Genomic DNA, 18,611 nt, shown 5'->3' with positions numbered 1-18,611 from the left:
TCATAGCTTCAGATCCAGAAGATCAATAGTGTCTTGATGCCAGTACCCTGACTTTTGACACAGAGTGATCCAGATAAAAGAAATTTGGCTTCTCAAAACTGTAGGAGGAAGTTATTGAGTTGACCATATCTCAGCTGCCCCAGCTGTGTAGAATGACTGGCAGTTTCCTGAATGAGGATCTGGCTAATGCTAAGGTTTTGCATGTGCTGCTCGCTGCCTCTCTGTGCCTGTGCATTCTTCATTGCGTAATTAGCTTCTCCTAGTCCTTTGAGACTCATGCCCAGTGCCATCCCCTTCAGAAAGGTTTTCCTGATCCCCATCCTCTGGACTTACCTCTGTCGTGGGCTCTTTATATCATGCTATGTCCATTTACTTCTCTGCCTTCCACAGTTGACTGTGCAGGCACTGGGTCATTTGTTTCTGTTGCCTGCACACAGCAGAGTGCTTAGCACATAGCAGGTGCTCAAAATAACATCCTTTTTTTGTAGTCCAGAGGCAAGGCCTTGTGAGTGGAGCTAAGCTTTCTTTTGTGGCTTCTTTTTCAACAAAGGATTATAATCCAGCAGGGCTTTTAAATTTGATTCTGAGCCAGTTTATTTACTTTAAAATGAATGGAGAGAGAAAAAAGGAAAGAAAATGCTCCAAAACACAGTGCCATGCAATTTGGGGTAGGGGGATTCTGAGTGATTTTTTATTTTGTTTTTATGCTTTTCCATATTTTCTAAACTTTCTATACCGGTATGTATTTTTAGCTTCATAAAGAGAAAAATAGATATTAATAACAGCTAGAAAATAAAATAACTGGAATAAGATATCAAATAGATGTTACTATTTATTATAAAATTAAAACTTTTTGGGTTGGCCCTTTTGTGTAGTGGTTAAGTTTGGTGCACTCTGCTGTGGCAGCCCAGGTTCGAGGGTTTGGCTCCCGGGCACAGACCTACACTACTCGTCAGCCATGCTGTGGTAGCATCCCACATACAAAATAGAGGAATATTGGCACAGATGCTAGCTCAGGGCTAATCTTCCTCAGCAAAAAAACAAAACAAAACAAAAAAACCTTTCTAGAAAACATGTTAGCCAGTTTTAAAATTCTAAATAAAATATCGGTAACCAGAAAAGGAAAATAACCTCAGCCTCATTTTACAAAAGCTATCTAATGATGTGGAAACATTAAGATGGATGGAATGAATACCTGACTTTATAAGCTGTGGTTTGGCCCTGGGTTAACTCTAGAGTGGGCTCCTATGTTCAGCTAGCTTTATCCTCATTTATCCCAATAACCAGAGATGGACAGTTTTTGAGAACTACCTTTATTAACAGATCCTCTCTATCCTATAGAAGGAAGGCAAATAAAAAGGTTTCCAGGAACAGAAATGGAAAAAATCATTGTCATATGGACTTAGGGAAAGCATTCACTCCATACCCAGGTGAGAGTTGTGGATTGTAGCATCCACAGGCCCAGCCATTAGCTGCAGGGCTCAGGAGTGAAAACAACCAGTGCAACAGACAAGGGGTTGGTTAGTCAGGTGTTCATGTCACCTACAGGCAACCCTAAAACAGAAGACTCAAATGCGAAGCTTTGCTCGTATGAGCATAAATGGAGCACAATGAGGAAAATCCTAAAAGGGAAAGTGCTGGGATTCTGATCAACGCCAAGTGCAAGCTGTGTGAAGCCATAGAGGCAAGCTTGCTGGCACCCACCGAGATGGCCTGAAGGAGCTCACCTGGGGGTCGTGCTTATGTGCACGATGCTGAATTCACTTAGGAGATTCCCACATCTGAGCACTCAGACCACAGCCAAACTGCTGATGGTTTATATTTACCCCAGAATCTCTTTCAAACTATTTGTCACTGGCAAGCCTATAATACTGTCATATGGGGACTTTAGTATGTATCTAGGCCTCAGTTCCTGAACAGTTAAGTTTCCAGGTTGAGATTTTTGAAATTTTATTTACTCTTTTACATGTTAAGTCACAAACACGCACACCTGAAAGCACAGATTAGAAATATACCTGCATCAGGAATTCTTCTAGATTCACATAAGCAAATAAAGGATCTGTCAGCACTTTTGGAAAAAGATATTTTTCTATTTTCTATTATTCAAATTTAAGAACTAAATTTTAAATGTGTTGGAAAAACCCTTGGTTCATTAATAATATTTCCTATATTAGAAATAATTCAGTTCCTAATTCTATGATCAAATCCAATAATCCCTTTTATGCTTGAGCAGAACTACATTGCAGAGTTCATGTGCTCTTTGTAATAACTATCATCACCATGCCACTCTGAACTTTGGATCCTTTGTCACTGTGGCATGGAAATTATTATTATAAAATTACAAGTAGAGTTTGAGGGAGTATTTCAGACAGTATCCTTTAAAAGCAAGTATGTAGAAATCACTTTTTAAGTAAACTGGATAGTTGAAAACCCCTGCCTTTCTTTACCTCCAATCTGACAGCTCTGTGATGATTCCTCCTGAAAATGTAGGCTGGCTGAAGCATCATTAACCCTGTTCAGTTAACGCTCAGCCCAGTCCTGTTCCTCAGCATTGCTGAGGTCTCATAACTTTAATGTGTAAACTCTTGAGAAAAGATAGAATGCTTTTGTAGTGAAGTGATGAAACTGTTTCTCCTTCCTGGAAGAATCTCACATTTTAAAATCTAAAACAATTTTCAAGTCCAGGAGACTGGTCAGATGGCCACTTCTCATTACTGTAGCATTTTTCCCTCTAAGCTGGGAGGGAGTCGGTGTTGTTTGATGGATGACTGTACTTGTCTTTTGGAAGCTTTCTTTCTCATCACTTGTGCTACTTGACACCACCAAACTACCCTGCTTGTTAGTTGGTGTTCCAAGCCCTCTTCATCTGCAAAGTGCTCACTCCTCATAGTCCCTGGGGAGGTAGCTCCCTATTATCCTTTTCCAGATGGGAAAGCTAGAACTTGAAGGACCAAGTTACTTGCTCAGATTTAGACAGTGTCTGTCCACACAACGTGGAGTGGAGGATGGATGGGGCAGCAGTCTTCAGAACAGACCACAAATCTGCCTGATTCAGGACATTGCCTTCTTCATCCCCCCAGCCTCCTCTTTTCTCCTCTCCTTTCCCCAATAATTCTTTCTCCATAAAATCTCTGGTAAGTGACTCAACTCTCCCCTCCCCAACCTTTTACTTTGCTTGTGTGAATGGAGTCTCAGAGAGCTGGGGAAGGTGGACAAGTTTTGCTGGACTTTGTGTAGTTTATAATCCATGATCAGAGCATCTTGGGAAGAAGTTAGCCACTCTTTCACTTCTCAGCACTGGGCTTACACTGGGTATCTAGCAAGGAAGTCCTTCAGTCATGCTGTTTCTTATTTGCTCAGGGATTTTTGACTCCCTGAGCATGAGATTGATAAGGTAGCTTTGGGGCAACTATCCCTCATTGGGGATCATTCCTTATTCTTCTGTAGACATCATTCATTCAATCATTCATTCCCTCACTCAACAAATATTATGTGCTGGACATTGCCACAAAGATACAGTGGCCAACAAGAATGAGAGTTACTGTGCTCATGGAGCACATTATAGAATGAGAGACGGACAATAACCAAGGAGCCAAATAAACAAACAAGGCAGTTTTACATTGTGATGTACAGTGACGGAAATAAACGGAGGACTTGACAGAGTATATCCCAGGAGGATGGTTCTTTAAATAGGGTTGTCTGGTGTAGGGGAGGAAGACATTTCCTCTACCCACTCTGGGTCCTTCTGGCCAGAGAATGAATTAAATTCACATGAGACAGAATAACAGGAGAAAATTAAACAAAACTTTATAACCTATATACATGGGAGAGGCTCAGGCAACCTGAGCAAGTCACCAAAATGGTTGAAGCCACCACCTTAAATATCATCTTCAGCTAAAGACAAAGAAGGATGTTGGAGGTGGGGGAGTCAGTTACGGGAGGTTACGAGACAATTACAGTAAACAAGAGTAAGGTAATTATGCAGACTTAAGTCCTTGCCTTCCCCATAAGAGTTTCTAGAGATAAGGTCATCCCCCCTTCTTCCTGGTAGAGAGAGGGAGACACCTTTACAGATGGAGATTTCCTTTACAAATGCAAATGTCTCTTAACAAAGGGTAAGTAAATTCTACTTTTCAGAGTTTCTTTCGTCTCTACGGTTTTTAAAAGTAACCAGCCCCAAATAATCCTCATGCCAAAGAGACATATCTTGGGGTGGCCAATTCCAGTCCCCCACACTGGGAAGACCACTTTAAGGAGTTGCCTTCTGCACTGACACTTGACAGAAGGGAAGGGCCATTCCAGGACCTGGAGAAAGACCAAACCAGGCAGCGAGAACAGGAAAATTCTCAGAGGAGGGGATGAGTTTGACTTATTCAAGGGGTTGGAAAGGGGCCAATATAGCTGGAGCATAGTGAACGTGGGGGTGTGGTTAGCAATGGAGTAGGGTCAAGACCTTGTTGGGCTTTGGGGTAGCAATGATTCTCAGCTGGAAGACAATAGCACAGTCACACTGGCTGTTTCCAGTAAGCCTCCATTTGAGTGTCTAGGCCTTGTGTTATTTCTTCACTCCCACCCTAGTCACAGGCTATGGCAAGGATGATTGTACTGTAAAAGTGTGGGTTTCACTAATTCCGGTTAATCTCCCAGGCTATCAAGGTTAGGTGAGCTGTCAAAAACTGAGGAGCTTGGCCCCCCAGAGAGGTGACCATTTCACCCCCTGAGGACATGAGCTGGAGCGGAACACAGGTTGCCCCTGTTCCTGTTCTGACCTTCCTGTTTATCCAGAATTGTTCTGAGACGCTTGCATTTCCTTTGGCAGCCCACACAGCACTTAACCTTCACCATGCAAATTAGTATTAATCTATCAAGGATTCTAGGCCAGCCTGTTTTTGTCCCCATTAACCTCTGGCTAGCCCTACACTTCTCCAATAAAAAGAACTCCATTTCCTAATCAATGGTCACTTCCCGATGGAAATCATAATTATGGTTATGCAGCATTCAGTTAGCATACATAGCTTTTATGAGTGTGATTGATGGAAGTGAGGCAATGGGACTGAGTGGGTCACGTGCCCAGTTGTTTTGCTCATCTTATTTTGCAGGTTATGTAGGGTAGCCATATACTTTATTGTCCAAACAGGGGCACTTTTGAGAATGAAAGGGGGCTCTATTCATAATTATACTCTGAAAACAGACATAATCTGGGGTGGGTGGTCACCCTAAGTTTTCAGTGGTATTTGGATACCACACACCATTGTCATATTTTCTAGGTTTTTTCATCTAACAATGAGTGACAGTCACTCTTTCTTGCCCCTTATAATACAATCAAGTGCTTTAGATCCATCCATTTTATGGGTCTAAAGAGAAAGCCGCAAGATGGCCTTCCTGATTGATTGTCTTTTACTGGTGACTTATGCCAAGCTTATGAAGGAAATAGCTAAGCCAAAGCTTGTAACCTCAGTACTTCCCTGAGGCTCTAGGTGGTTAGGAAGGTGGCGGAGAGGTCTTAAAGCTATTTGCTCCCTCACTCTCTAGTGACCTCCCTCCAGGAGGAAAGCGCCTCTGAAAGAGGAGAGGTAGAGGTGACCTGGGGATAATTTGCCTGATGATCTTTGGTCAGACCACCTGCTAGTGACAGTCAAGGTGGAAAGGGAGTTATTCTCAAGACAACAAATACTTTGCCACAGTGAGAACCTGTTGTATGTGCTAGTAAGAAATGGACGGTCTTGAGGGAAAGCAATGAACAGGGTGAACCCAATTTATTACTCTTGGCATTATGGGAAACAAAAATATATAACCCTGAATATCCTCAATTGGCAAGAATATTTTTTACTGTTCTTTAATTTATTATAAAATCTTTAAAGAGAGTCTTGACTGAATGTTTACTTGCTTAAAGAGCACAAAATTGTTGGATTAATTTAACATTGTATTCTGTCCTCCCTCCCCAACCCATATTTAAGCTGAAGTCTATTAGTCAAGTTAAAGATGTTCTTCACACACTGAGTCTCAATGACTTTGTCAATGATTTTTTCCATTGGCATGATGTTCTTCAAGATGCAAATTATTCCTAAACAGGATTTAATGGTTCATTTTTTCTGAGGACAACTTTTCTTCTTTAATATGAGGACTGACTGAGGCCTGCTGTGAAGAGAATATTGAGTTAGATGATTCAGACTAACAAAGTCTCTCATACCACAGTTCCCTGCTAGAGTCTTCCTAAGCCACGTCAACACGCTGAGATGCTGACATTTACAGGGAAGCTCACCTAATCCTCCAATGACCCATCTCCTCTCGCCCTGCCCACTGCTGTTTCCTACTCTTTCGCATTATTATGCAAAAATTGAGCCTTCTCTGTAGTGGGAAGCTACCCCTTCAAACCCCTCATTGTGTACTCAGCTCAGTGCAGCTGAGCCTACAAGTAAATATTTTTAGGAAACGATTGGGATATAACTATATAACAAATAAAACAGGGGTGGAGGTGTCGTTTGATTCTATGCAAAACTAACAAATTACGCAGCATGAATCCCATGGATACAGGTTTAAGGATGCTCTACCCTAGAAGAGTTTTGTCATCTAGACCAGTGTCTAAAAAATGCAATGTGAGCCATGTATGTAACGTAAAATTTTCTGGTGCCACATAAAAAACAGGTGAAATTAATTTTAATAATTTACTTTATTTAACCCAATATATGCAAAACATTATCATCTCAACATGTAGTCAGCATGAAAAGTATTAATGAGATATTTTATAGACCTTTTCATGCTAAGTCTTTGAAATCTGGAGCTTGTTTCAATCCAGACCAACCACGTTTCACACACTTAATAGTCATGTATGGCTAGTGGCTACTGTATTGGATAGGACGATGCAGATGTAGACCATCGCTACTCAGAATGTGGTCTGGGGACAGATGGACAGATGCCACTTTGTGAACTGTTTGGTACAGGTCCACAGTGAGAGAAGTTCAGAAACTGAAAGGAAGTGTTTAAAAACTTTGATAGCAATTTGACATTGCCGTGACATCTAAGCATGTGATCATTTTTTTTTTTTAATAGCGATTTAGATTTTATTCTTTTCCTTTTTCTCCCCAAAGCCCCCCGGTACATAGTTGTATATTCTTCGTTGTGAGTGCTTCTAGTTGTGGCATGTGGGACGCCGCCTCAGCGTGGTTTGATGAGCAGTGTCATGTCCGCGCCCAGGATTCGAACCAATGAAACACTGGGCCGCCTGCAGCGGAGCGCGCGAACTTAACCACTCAGCCACGGGGCCAGCCCCTACATGTGATCATTTTTAAAGTAATTTCTTCCTATTGTATTTTACAGGATATCAGTCTGCAATTGGTTAGGGGCAGAAAGGAGGGAGAAACCTGAATCTTCCTCACAGACAGCTTGAGAAGCCCTGCTCTAGACCTTCCACTCTCCCTGCCCTGCATTTCTCAACCTCGGCTTAGCCCGGCAAGCTGCAGAAATGGGTCCCTCAAAGTCACTAGCGGGGCTCATTGCGAAACTGTGGCTTCCTTCTGGTTCTCATTCTCCTCAATATTTCCTGATATTTTACTGTTGATCACGTCTTTGTTCTTAAAACTGTCTCTCCCTGAGATTATTGAGCCTCTTAGCTGATTTCTTCATCATCCTTCCATCTTCTGAATCCAGGTTCACCAGGTAATAGCATGGTTGGAAGTGAGCTAATTTAGGAAGAGTAGTTTGTCTGTTGAGTATAGTGTGGTGAGAGTGGGAATCGAGGAGATGGGTCACCAAGGAGGGGAAGGGTGCATGTGTTAGTCAGGATTCCCCCGAGAAAAAGAAGCAATAGGATATATATCTATGTATAGACATGTCTCTATCTATCATCTTTCTATCTATTGGGATAGAGAGAGAGAAATCATAAGGAATTGGCTCATGTGATTATGATGGAGGCTGAGAGGTCCCACGATATGCAGCTGGCAAGCTGGAGACCCAGGAGACCCCATGTGTAGTTTCAGTCTGAGTCTGAAGGGTGAGAACCAGAAGAGTCAATGGTGTAAGTTCCAGTCTCAAAACCTGCATGGTCAAGATCCAAGGACAAAAGTTGAGTTTGAGTCTGAAGGCCAGAAAAGACCAATGTCCTGGCTCACAGAGGTCAGGAAGGAGGAGTTCCCGCTTATTCTCGGCAGGCTCAGCCTGTTTGTTCCATTCAGGCCTTCAGCTGACTGAATGAGGATCACCCACCTTCGGGAGGGCAATCTGTTTCCTTAAATCTACTAACTCAAATGTTAACCTAATCCCAAAACACCTTCACAGACATACCCAGAATAACGCTTGACCAAACATCTGGGCACCCTGTGGTCCAATCTAGTTGACGCATAAATTAACCATCACAGCGCATACGCAGTTCAGATGAGAGGTGATAGAACTGCATATAGGTGGTAGTCAGGTGGTGGAAAGGAGAGGAAAGGACCAAGCTGAGAGACTGTTAGGAGAGGGACGGTGGCAGGATGTGGGATATGAGGGAGAGGGAACAGGTGAGGCTGACTCCCAGGCTTGGGTAGCAGGATTCCAGGAAGGGCCAAATCCAACCGGACATCTCCCCAGCACCTCAAAGTTAAAGTCAAAGTATCCATAATGAAACCCCTTCCCTCGTCCTCTCCCAATGCCTTCCTCTCACCCCCAGCTCCTTTTCTGGACTGCTGTTCTGTGAACCATCACCGTTCTTCCAATCACATGGGCTGAAAACCTGGGCTCACCTTTGCTTCCCTTCTTTTATGTCCCATGTCTTGTCCCATCTATAGAGTCCTATAGAGCCCATTTCCGCAGACTCACTCTCTTCTAGCCTCTCATTTCCTTTCATATTCCTTAGCAACCAGCTAGACCAGACTTATTACTTCTAGCCAGGCTCTTGCAATGTTCTCCTAAGGCATCTTCTTCTCAGCACCTCTGTGATCTAAACCACCTTGCTTGTCACTGCCAAGTAGTCTTAAGTAGTCTTTGTCTTCCCTCCCCCAAGTCCCCAGTGCCTCCTTGTTACCTACTAATGATGTCTAGTCTCTTTGCCGGGGATTCAAGGCCCTCTATGACCTGGATCTAGCAGATGTCGTCAGGTTCATCTTCTGTCCTATGTTATCCAGCTCTCTGAATGCCAGGCACTGGGCTAGATCTCTCAGGTCCCTCAGGTCGTGGAGGGAAAAGCAGCGTTCATTGAGAACTCATGGTGAGGGCCTTTAACCTGACTCATGGTTCTCAGTATGCTGAGCCTTAAAGAACTTTTAGCAATTAGCCAGGAAGAGGAAACAACACATGCTAAGGCCTAGATATGAGAAAGAATGTGATTAATTCCAGGGCCTAGCAGAAAAGTACGTGGCCGAACCCACAGAGGGCAAGGGCAAGCTCAAAATGATGCCGGAGGGGCACAAGGCAACTATCTTAAGAACGTGGAATTTAATTCTAAGGGCAGTGGGAAACTATGGAAGGATTTTAAGTAAGGATGTAAAATGATCAGATTTGCCTTTTAAAAATTTCACTCTAACTTCTACAGATTTTAACTATTGCTCACCTCTTTTTTCCCTAAAACTTTCTCTAATTTTTTTTTTGAAGAAGATTATCCCTGAGCTAACATTTACTGCCAATCCTCCTCTTTTTCCTGAGGAAGACTGGCCCTGAGCTAACATCCGTGCCCATCTTCCTCTACTATATATGTGGGACGCCTACCACAGCATGGTGTGCCAAGCAGTGCCGTGTCTGCACCCGGGATCCGAACCAGCGAACCCCGGGCTGCTGAAGCAGAATGCGCGCACTTAACCGCTGCACCACTGGGCTGGCTCTTTCTTTAACATTTTTAACCCTTTGCTAATTTTTATCTCCACTTAAGTTAAGAATTCCAAAACTTAATTTCTTTCAAAGAAGCAATTTCATATAACTTCTCTCTTGCACACCCTGTGTTCTCTGGAACACAATTTGAGAAACACTGACTTAAATAATTTCCTCTGCCTGGGAGCCTCCTGGCCCTATTGAAATCCAGCGCATCTCACCAGACCCAGATCCAAGTCATCTTTCCAGTCCTGGCACAAATGTCTGGAGCCTCTCCCAGATCCCACTGTCAGCTCTAAGCCAAGGCCCCTTCCAGAGCTTAAAAGGCTACAATTCTAGGGTATTGGAGACCTCTGTCTTTTCTGACCTCCTGTGCTGGGGAGTTGACACATCTCCTGGGCACTCATCAGTGGAGCTTGCATTAGAGCAGAATGTGTGTGTCTCAATCTCCCCTTGAAGGCATGGGTTGCGGTTATTAGTTTCTGCATCTCTCTCACTCTCCCACTACCTTGTCCAGAGGAGGAACTTCATTGCTATTTAATTAATTCTCACCCTGTGAGAAGCCACCCTCCCACTACTCTAGGCCACATATAAATACAGCTCCTGTGTAGCTTTGACAGAACTGCCGTCCTCCCAACCTTGTCGGGGTGTCTGTCAGCGCCTGTGCCTGCAGGCATGCCAGAGGGGAGAGCTCTACAGAGCTCAGTCTGCTGGGATCCTAAAGCCCTGGCAAACTCCTGTCACCCACCCGATATTTTTAGCCCCCAGATTAAGGCTCTGGAATGCTTTCCAGAGGTCCCCAAGGATCTCTGGAATGCACAGACCCAGATGAGTACGTGAAGGGCAAATTCATCTCTCCACTTAATGCTTTCTCAGCTTCCCAGTCGGTGAACCAGGGAAGAGAAGGTCTGCTTCCTGTTGCGTCTTGGCTGTTTCTCAGCCTGCTCCTAAGAACAGGCTCCCTGTGGTCCAAAGGCTATCACAGCTGCGCTTCCCCTTTTGTGATAGCGTGTGTGTGGTGAAGGCAAGTGGGGAGTAATGGCTTTTGTCAAGGAGTCTGTCCTCTCCCGCGTCAGTGTCGGCTCCCCTTGCAGGGGCTTGTTCCTCCGGCTCCTTGTGGGAAGGACTGTCAAAGGATGTCAGGATAAATTCTCTGCTCTTACTTGTGCCTTTTCTCTCACTCTCTCTCCTCTCCCTCCTCTCTTTTGATTCTGTCTTGATGTCATCTCTTCAAAGTATACTACCTGTAAAATATTGATTCACAGCAGGCTGCATCTGCCAGGATCAGATTTCTCTTCTGCTGGCAGCAGTAATAAACTAGCACAGACACTGCAGACCTGGTGCCAGCTTCATCGCCGCTTCACACACATCCGTCTGTCTGTTCCCTGACTCTACATAATGAAACAGCGTCCGGAGACATTTCAGAGATAGAAAAACCAAGTAACGACCAGTGGGGACATAAAAGTGCCAGGGCAGCCTGCAAACAGAGGGGGTAACAAGTATCACCCCAAGCAGTAGATGAAACTGAAGCTCCCTGGTTTTCTTAGAACAGCTGGAAAAATAGCGGTGGGAGACAAGGCCGCCCAGCTAACCACCCATGGGAGCGTCACGGCAATGGTCCCCCACCTCCTTTCCGTCCTTCCTCCTTTCCTCGGTCATCTTTGGAAGCTTTGTGGAATTGCACCTTGGAGCACTGATAACTTATAAACCTGCTGGGAATATCAAACCTAGAAGAAGATCTTGTCTAACAAAGACGTGAATTTTATTTGTGTAGGAAAAGGAGAATTCATGGCTGGGCAGCAGGGCAGGGTAGTGAAGAGCTGGGACTCTGCAGCCTGAACGTGGGTTGGGTACTTGGCTCTGCTACTTACCGTCCATGTGATTTGGAGCAAGTTACTAAATATATGTCCCCATTTCCTTGTTGGTGTAATGGGATTGTTGTTACGATTAAGCGAATTAACAGTTGCAATGCGTTGAGCATAGTGCCTGGCATGTAGCACTATTGAAATGTTTCTTAAATACGTACATACAATTCCTCTTCTCTTTAGAGGTTGTAACTCATCCTCCTGGAAGGTTTCCAGCGCAGCTAGGCGGCTGGCACGACCAAACCCCCGAGGGGAGCCTGAACATTCTCCTCTTGCTTTGTCTGCAGATGTGCACTGGTTCAAAGGTGTCCCACTCTCCGGGAAGGTGACTCTTGATTCAGAAGCCAACAGTTGTGGGAAGGGTTTCCTGAACCTCAGTGGCACTTGTCTGTGTCATTCGCATCCTGGCTGGGGGAGGAAAGTATTAAAAAGAGAAGCGGCCATCCGAAGTCAGTAAATCCGTCATCAGACATGACAGCTGTGGGTTTGCATTCTTGTTTTACTGCGACTTTGAGCAAGTTGGTGAAGGTGGCCATGGCATCCGGCTCCAGCCTGTGAAGAGTTATGATTTTCCACTGTATGAAGCTACTGAAGGGACCCTAGCACTTAGCACCCTCCAGGGAGCCTTCCCTTTTGCAGTGCAGGGAAATTTACCCCTTGTGACCAACTGTTAAGCTTCCTTTGAAGCCCCTTTTAATTCAGATTTGGTTCCAGTCACGATGGCTTCAGAGTCAGTGGGGAAAACGTTTACGATATGACAAACTAGCAACCTGTATTTTTTACGTACTGTTAGAGAAATCATGGGTCTTTTATACTGGCGTTCTTTTACTTTTTGTTAGGAGAGGTGTCCTTTGAGACCCTCAGTTCCTCACTTTATACTCTTTCTCCTCTTCAAGCCTCAAAGCTCTCTGCACAGCAGCAGGTTTCCCTTTGATGAGGTAGGCTGGAGGAAGTTCCACCTGAAGCCTGCCAGAGTCAATGGCTGTGGTCAAAAGGGAGTCTGCTGAGTCCAGAGAAGCAGCCATCCCACAATGAGGGGTCTACTTCCTTCAGAACGAGGAGGCTTATTTCCATTCCCCAAAGGGTCTTGAAGGGCACTATAATCTCATGGGCTTTGTGTGGGCCCAATGTGCCCACCCTGTCGCCCTCACCATGGCATGCTCACAGAACGATCTAGTTCTTAAATTATTGTTTGTGGCCTTTTTCAGATATAGAGCAGAAGATTGGCACTGTGCAAAGCATCCAAAGGTGGGGCTGTGGGAGACAGAATGTCTGAGCATAAAGAGTGGTAAGGGAAGTGCCAGCAGAAAGACTCAAGGGCTAAATCTTGACCTGAGCCAGGTTTTGTCAAAGATGTGATATGGGGAGTGAATGTCCCGTATAAAAAAGGGAGGTGAAGGGAGGGCTACTCGGAAAGCACAGGAAGGGTTAGCTGCCTGGGTTTGGAGAGCAGTTCTGCAGTTGTGTGGCCTTGGGGACAATGACTTCACCTCTCTGTCTCTAGTTCCTCATCTTAAAAATGGGTTGTTATGAGGCTTGAACGTGGTAATCCACGTAAAGTGCTTAGCACAGAGACTGGTGCATAGTAAAACTCAGATTAATGTTAACATGTTAGTATAAAGAAGTGTTAAGAGTAAGGAATTCCTCAGGATAAAACCCCTTGGGAACACAATGGGGAAAACCATGGAAAATAGATTTTTTAAAGGCCAGTTAATAAGGAACTTAAAAGTCACCGTTGTATTTTATCCACCAGCAAAATTGTTCACACTCTTCCTCCTATTTACCTGCTTACTTCCCCGGTAAGCAGTAGGCACTCAATAAATATTTGTTCAATAAGTGAACAGATGTTCAGTCTTATATTTATATCTGTGAGCTCAGTGGTTAGCAGTAGCCTAAAAAATTTCACCATTGGCTCCACTGATCTGATTATAGTTTTATTGTTCTTTTCAACTAAAAGGAAATCTTTCTGTTGTTTGCTTTGTTCTAGGATCTGAAGCTTAAGAGTCCGTGTTAACTTGCATGACTGAGTTAACCTAAACCATGTTAAGTGTTTCTTATGCATTCATTTAACCAAATTACCAAAGAACAAAATAGACTAAACAATATTCCTTGGTAAATATTAAGACAGAGGTAGATGGAAGATCCTATGGAAACACAAAGAAAGAGAGTTTTACCCACCTTGTGAGTGTGTGCCTGTGGGGAAGGAGGAGCTCAGAAAGGTTTTCAAGAGGTGTTGGCATCCAACATTCTGGTGGTGATGTGTTACATTTCAGTGAATAGGTGGATACTATGGCAAGAAAAATGTTTGTAGACTAACTAAACATTTGGCGAAATATTCTCTGGTATAAGGGGATGAAAATCCTAGGACGTGGAAGTGTGACTCAACATCTAGCCTTGCAAAGTATAAAACAAAGAAATATCCTGGCTGAACTTCCCTAGTGTGAGTCTCTTTAACTTTTCTTTCTTCTCTTTCTTTTTTTCCCTCCCTCCTTCCTTCCCTCTCTCCCTCCCTTTCCTCCTTCATTCCTTCCTTCTTTCCTTGCTTCCTTCCTTCCTTCATCCCCGTTTTCTCTCTTTCTCTTTATTTTCCAGCTTTATTGAGATATATACTTGACATCTTTAACTTTTAAAAGCAATTTGGTTCTGTGATTATTCTATGGAAGGTCAATGAGAATTTGGAGAGCAGATTGATGGGGAAGATAAGTCATTTATGACTAGCTAAACTACAATTACAGATTCTGGTGGCAGGAATTAACCAAAGAAGGCAATGGTGTCACGTAGGGCATTTCTCTCATAGTTTCTGTAAGAGAGAGAATGAGCAAGCTTTATTTTATATTGACTGACTAATATCTGTCATAGAAGAACAATGCCAAGAGTTAAATAGAAATATCAGGAGATCACTTTTATTAATAACATTGAGACAGGACACACAGTGCCTGCCATATTACTTAAGAAATTGCTTGGATAACAAAAACCCTTTTACTTCATGAGTAAACACAGACAAGGGTATATGAGTCACAGGGAAGCTAGTTCAGGTAATGGCTTGGCATCTGCAATGGTAAAAAGAAATGATGAAGGGTTGGAAAGCAAAGGGAAAACTCATTTGAAGAGGGAGAATCAATAATCTTAGCTAGCATGTTTGCTCATCTGTAAAATGAGGAGTTTGGGGCTGGAGTGAGTCCAAACTTCTTGCCGTCTATGACACATCATGGAGCTATGGATCCAATAAGAAGCGGACAGGCAGTAGAGGGAATCGACTGTCTCATTTATTAAAACTTATTATGCTTTTCTTCTCAAGAATGGAAAGTTTTGCAAACAATGTTTAAATCCAGGGCATTATGAAAGATAAAAATGAAAATATAACAAATTAAAGGCAAAAATAACAGAGCACAAATAAAAGTAGTGTCACACTGTCAAACTGATGCTTTAAAGCATATGCTATTTTCTCTGGGAGTGAGATATGTGCAAAGTTCACTAAATCTTTGGGATATCAAATAACATTTAGTACACCATCTCTTTGTTGTACTAAAAAGTATGCCCAAAGCTCCAAAGAGTGGGGAATTTCAGAAAACTTCAGCAACTTATAGTCGTGGTGTAGCTTTGGCATTGAGAGAATCTGCTTCAAAATGAAAAATGAGATCAGTGCATGTTACAGGTTCCTAAAGATTTATATGTTCAGTTGAACACTTTGGAAGAGAGAGATGTTCACCAAAATGTGTGCTCTCCAATCACAGAGTTGTAACTGGAAAGTGGTTGCCCAGTCACGGACATCTTTGCCAAGCTCCTTGCCTCTTGGTGGGATTATGTGACTATTCTTGTCAGTGGGCTGTTAGTGGAAGTGATGTACATCATTTCTTGGGCCAGGATGTGAAGAATAGAGCGTGCCTGCATCACAGTCTCTGTTTGCCCTTATGATTGGAGGTAGTAGATTCCCCAGTCCTAGGGGATGTCAGAACCTGAGGATGGAAAAAGCCTAGATCCGTGATGCACTGCATGGAAGAAATCTGCTCATCTAGAAACCCCACATAGTGCTGTTAAATGAACAAGAAATAAACTTCTATTGAACTTTTGGGGTTTACTTGTTATAGCAATTACCTGGTCGATATAGGCACCAAATCCCTTGTTCAGTACAGGATGGCAAATTAGTTCATTGGAGAGATACACACATACTCTAATTTATGGGTGATGGAGCCTGGTGGAAATCCTGACATGTCCTGTGGTCTAAAGTCATAAGGAAATAGAAATTAGTATTCCTTTTTTTGTGGTGTTAAGCTCTTGTAAAGTAACTGGAATGCTCTGGCTTTCTTCTTGTCTAAGCCAAGGCGGGACATTTTGTTTCACCCATTCAGAAGCATCAAAGAGTTGCTTCTTGATAATTGCCAGCTTGATTTCAGAGAAAAAAAACAAATTTCTGATATTTCCTTGGTCATAATTGATGAAAGGGGACAAGTATGACTGGTATGAAGTGGGCAAAAAAAATATGATTAAGACTATAGCAGAAAATGCCATTCATTTTTACCCTTACTCCATGAGTTTAGAAAATGAACCACAGAATCTTCAATAGCCGCATTATATTTCTGCTATTGCTAACATTATAAAAACACAATGGACCGAATAACATGTGCAATAGATACATCTGCTGGTCAAAGGAATTTCCTTTTAAAACCCAAACTTCCCGCTTTTAATGGGCACTCACAGTTTTTGTAGCTGCTTGTGTTCAGAACACTCTTTAAGCCCTGAGCTAAAATAAACCCAAGAGTTAGATAAACAGTCTGATGTAGTCTTAAAGGCAGAACTCTACATACTTGTAAAGTTACAGAAATAGCACAATTGTAGAAATTGATAGAAACTGATCATAACCAAAACCTGGGCAGGGGAAAAAATTGATCACTATAAAAAAAGTGTGATAAAACAGTTTAATTAGTATGATGACAAGATGAAGGAAACAAGCACAATTATGGCCAGGACTGCTATAGTTATGTCAATATATTAAATACACAAGCTAGTTTGGGCAAAACTAATAAGAACCTCTCTGCTAGGGCAAAGCCGGATGTTTCAAGATACCTTTGTGTTTTGAACACCTTGAAGAGTCCTGCTTTCTCTCTTGCATGTCTTTTTGTGTGTGTAATTCACGGAAAGGCTTTATCAGTTTATGCTTACCTCACTTAACACCTTTTGTGTGAAGATTAAATGTTAAATCGCTGTTCTTCGAAACTCTCCAAAGCAGCTCAGTTAACATTTTAGTAGACTCCTAAAAATTTTTCATTTTCTTTTTTAATGATTGGGGATTACTTAGAAATAACAAGTTCCACCAGGGCCAGGACTAGGGTGAGGGAGTTAGATGGCTAGGGTGTAAAATTTAAGAAGGCATTCATGTTTACTCTGCACCTGTGTGACCCTGAGAGTGAGTTCCTCCTTAAATTTTGTGCTCTAGGCACTTCACTCACCTCGCCCTAGTCCCATCACTATATGCCACAGATTAACTAGTGTGAAAAGTGTACATCTAATGTGTGTGGATCAAGCTGAGATTGCTTAAACATAGTTTCTATCTGAGTTTGGATATCTGGTAGTAACTTAATGAAAATTGCAGGGAAATCAGCTCCAATGCCAAGGTGAGTTCCTGCTGAGCAAATGACACCAGGAAAGAAAAGCTCCTCTTTTGGTCTTTGCTTGAATAATAATAATAATAAAAAGACCTGTAATTGGATTTCCGTAAAGACTTGGAGAACTCACATCTTTATAACTTTTCAGATTGAAAGGTAGTCCTTTTGAATTCTATTAAATTTGCAGCCTACATTTTTCAGAAAGCAAGATTATGAAGCTTCTGAAGGAAACCAGGAACAATGAAGTGAGCAATATTTGCATTCACAAGTTATTCTGTGTTGGCAGATTGTCATCTTTTGTAGAAATATCACAATTTTTCAAAAAGGCCACTTTGAAGATAAAGAATTATAATTAATCTTTTTTTGCTGTTAATAAAAAAGTCATTTTGAATTCTCACTTTGACAATCAAAGATCCCATTGCCCTTTGCATGGGGCAGCCCGCTCACTTCAGGTAACCACGTTGCAATCAAGGGCACCAGCCCCCTCTCATCTTCAAATCTGCTGGAGTAATAGCCCACATTCACACCCCTGCCACTGAAGTGTCTAAAGGTTCCTGTTAGCAGAGGAATGAGAACCCTATTACCTAGGAAATTTTAGTAGCCCAAGAGCTAAAGAAATGGGAGCTAATAGCTTTAGTAAAAAAGAGTAAGTAGCAAATTTCATGGATGGATCAGAAAATCGTATATTTATATTCTTACCCTAGTTTAAAATCCTAAGCCTCAGTGACATGTGAGAGGAAATTGGCTACATTAAGTTCACTGAGGAGAAAACAAGACCTCTGAAAAGAATGCCTTTCTTCCCTGATTACTTACAGGAGTTTCGAGGGATCAAGATTGGTAGATTGAATCTTCTGTCTTAGAAAATTGTAGATTTTCACATCACATGAAAGATGGTGGCAGTTTTTGTACATATGCAACTAGACATAGTGACGTCACAGTTAGAGCTCAGAAGGTGGCCATCAATGTAACTGTTATGTGGAACGCATGGCTTCTAGGATACCATAAAACACTACTCTGGGTTTGCTTCTACTGCCCCGTTAAAATTTAGGCAGTGGGGAGAATCTTTCTCTGTCCCTGGATGGAAGATCACATGACTTTCACGCTTATTCTTAGGTGAAAGATTTGTATATGATCCCTTTAAGCCAAAAGCAAAGTCCAGAAATTAGATTTTTTTGGCCCAAATGTTAAACGATTGTTTACATCATCTTTTAAAGGTAAGACTTCTGCCCTGAACGCCTACTGCCATTCTGACACCTGTAGCTGACACTTCATTTTCTGCTTGCTAGCTGCTTTTCATCTCCACCAGCGTCAAAATTGGGGGAAGGAGAAGCGAGGGCATAGGATTCTTCCTTTAGGGTGCTTTCCT

General features: G+C 42.6%; 1 long non-coding RNA gene across 2 annotated transcripts; it reads right to left on the bottom strand.

Annotated features, from left to right (window-relative positions):
• Window positions 1-5,822: 5,822 nt before the first annotated feature.
• On the bottom strand, window positions 5,823-18,168 carry LOC111775324 (uncharacterized). 2 transcript variants are annotated; one of them, XR_011422684.1, is made up of 4 exons: window positions 18,059-18,168; window positions 16,339-16,383; window positions 15,738-15,863; window positions 13,820-13,929 (listed from the first exon to the last, which is right to left on the bottom strand). It is a non-coding gene; the product is annotated as an uncharacterized lncRNA (long non-coding RNA). The 2 variants fall into 2 exon arrangements; XR_002810890.2 differs by lacking the exons at window positions 13,820-13,929; window positions 16,339-16,383 and adding an exon at window positions 5,823-6,138.
• Window positions 18,169-18,611: the final 443 nt, after the last annotated feature.

The sequence above is a fragment of the Equus caballus genome, chromosome 10 (assembly GCF_041296265.1).
Source record: "Equus caballus isolate H_3958 breed thoroughbred chromosome 10, TB-T2T, whole genome shotgun sequence".
NCBI classification, from domain to species: Eukaryota; Metazoa; Chordata; class Mammalia; order Perissodactyla; family Equidae; genus Equus; species Equus caballus.
The sequence above is the reverse complement of the archived record's forward strand: the minus strand, read 5'-3'. Positions and strand labels throughout refer to the sequence as shown.